General features: G+C 54.1%; 1 protein-coding gene across 1 annotated transcript in view; it reads right to left on the reverse strand.

The window, feature by feature from the left end:
• SDHB (succinate dehydrogenase complex iron sulfur subunit B) overlaps positions 1–2577 on the reverse strand; it is a 16950-nt gene that overhangs the window by 7674 nt on the left and 6699 nt on the right. The gene's annotated exons all lie outside the window — the stretch shown is intronic.

Consider the following 2577-nt stretch of genomic DNA (forward strand, 5'->3'; position numbering starts at 1 on the left):
CTACCCAGATATAACCTGAGATTCTGGAACACCTGCCGAGCTTTTCTCCACAGGATTCCCCAGAGGAACAGCAGCTGCCTCTTCCCCCACTGGATCTTCAGAGGAAGAATCCATCCTTCTCTACAGATCCTCCTTGCTCCACCAGAACCACAGCTGACACTTCAGAGGGCTGCAGCCACATTTTCAATGGGACTGCCACCAACACCCTGACCCACAGGGTGTCAGGTTGGGTTCTGACTCTGTCAGTGTTGTTCTAGTGGACTGCATTGTTTATTTTATTCTTTTTTTAAATTTCTTCCCTATTAAAGAACTGTTATTTCCTGCTCCCATATCTTTGCCTGAGAGCCCCTTAATTTAAAATTTACAGCAATTCAGAGGGGTGGGGAGGGTTTACATTCTCCATTTCAGGGGAAGGCCAAGATCTCATCTCTTCCCTCACCCCAAAAACCCTCGTGACCGCCGTCAACACAGCCTCACCTCAAATTCACACCTGGACAGCCGAGCAGGAGGTGCCATTCCCTCCCCAAGCCTGGCACGTTCCAGGTCAGCACACACTGAGTCACCGGGACCCGCCCAAGGGACACCTGAGCCAGGTGGCAGCTGGCACGCCCTGCTCCCAGCCCAGGGTGGCTGCACTCACCGGCACCAGGTCCTTCACCACGTACATGTGGGGCAGCGGGTAGATTTTGGTGACTTTGCTGAGGTCGCTGTCGATTTTTTTGATGCAGGCCAGGGTGTTGCCGCCGGCAATGTTCATGGCGCAGGAGCCGCAGATCCCTGAGGGGGGAAAAGCAGAGCCAAAGTGTGGGATTCTCCCTCCTGCCCCCCCCCAAAAAAATCCCCTTGGGCTGTGCTGGGGAAAGTCTGCTTGGCTCTTCGCAATCCACCAGGATCCCAAAAAAACTCTGCCCAACCTGAAAGGGTTTTGGGAAACACCTTCCCAAGCCACCAGGGTCCTCAGCTGTCCCAGAAAACCTCCTGGAAAGGCTCTTCCCAACCTGCTGGGATCCTCATTTACCTCAAAAAATCTCTTCTCACCATATCAGGGTCCTCACCCATCCCAAAAAACCTCGTCACAGCTTCTAGAAAATCCTCCTGTTGCTCCTCCAGAGCCTCACCCATCCCCAAAAAACCCTTTCTTGTTCTATCAGTGTCCTCACCTGTCCTGGAAAACCTCTTCCCAACCCACCAGGGTCCCAAAAATCCCCTCCCACCCCACCAGGGTCTTCCTCCATCCCACAAACGCCCCAGAGGAGAAGGAGGCCGCAATTCCCCACTGGAAGTTCTGTAACTTCAGCAGGGATCAACCAGGGGAGCTGCTTCCATCAGCACCCAAACCCCTTTCTCCACGGGGCTGCTCCTTCCCCAGCAGCAAATGAGGGGGCTTGGGTGGGATTTGGGGAGGGGAGAACATCCAGCTCTGCTCTCGGGTTTGGGGTACGAGGCGGGAGCCGAGAGAGGCATAAAATAAACAAAAAATTAAAAAATACAACCAACAAAAGGCATTAAAACGTGGGGAACTGCTGCAGCCTCCTCAGCCAGGGATGGAAGGGACCTCTGGGAATCATGCAGTCCAAGCCTGGGGCAGGTGGCACTGGAATGTGCCCAGAGGGGTTTGGGACCTCCCTGGGCTCTGCCCAACCTGCTGGGATCCTCATTTACCCCAAAAAATCTCTTCTCACCATATGATGGTCCTCACCCATCCCAAAAAACCTCATCACAGGTTCTGGAAAAGTCTCCTGCTGCTCTCTCCCTGGGCTCTGCCCAACCTTTTTTTGCCCCTAAAAAAAGTTTTGGTTTTGTCCTTCCTTTCTGTGCTGGGAGGCCACGGGATGGATCCAAGCTGGAGTAAACCAGCTACTCACGGGATTAGCAGTCAGAGGAGGTGCTCAGCACCCCTTTTCTCCCTAAAACCTGGAATCCAGGCTGACACCGCCCTTCCTTTCACCCCCTTGGAGGTCACAGGAGGGACCCAAGTGACAGCAAACTCACAAACCTCACTCCACCCTTTTCCCCCCTCTAAAAGCTGGAGCTGGAATTCCACTCCAGGAAAAGAACTTTTTTTTTTTTTTTTTCCCCCAAAGTTTCAGCTGGAATTTCTGTGTTTTAATGGAATTTTAGTGTTTTAATTTGTGGCTGCTGCTCCTTGTCCTGTCTCTGGGCACCACTGGGAAGAGCCTGGCACCATCCCCTGGCAATATTTGTGGGGATTGATGGGATCCCCTCTCAGCCTCCCCATCTCTGGAACAAACAGGCCCAGCTCCCACAGCCTCTCCTCACAAAAAAGGGGAATAAAATGCCCCAAATCATCCCTGAAATTCAGGAATGTAACCCCATTCCCCCCAGGCAGGAGCCCCCTCCCCTCGTGCCCATTCCCAAAGGGGACAGGAGGCAGCAGGGGCACAAAAATAGCCCGACAAAGGGATGGAATGACCCCTCTGAGGCTGTCTCGGGACTGCCACGAGGTTCCTCCCACTGCAGAAAGGCTCCCAGGCATTTTCCAGCCGGCCGGGAGGGGAGCAGGGCCCGCAGCAGCAATGTGGGACTGGGGGAGCCACAGAGGGGCAGGATGGGACC

Source organism: Geospiza fortis, unplaced genomic scaffold (assembly GCF_000277835.1).
Source record: "Geospiza fortis unplaced genomic scaffold, GeoFor_1.0 scaffold4, whole genome shotgun sequence".
Classification (NCBI taxonomy): domain Eukaryota; kingdom Metazoa; phylum Chordata; class Aves; order Passeriformes; family Thraupidae; genus Geospiza; species Geospiza fortis.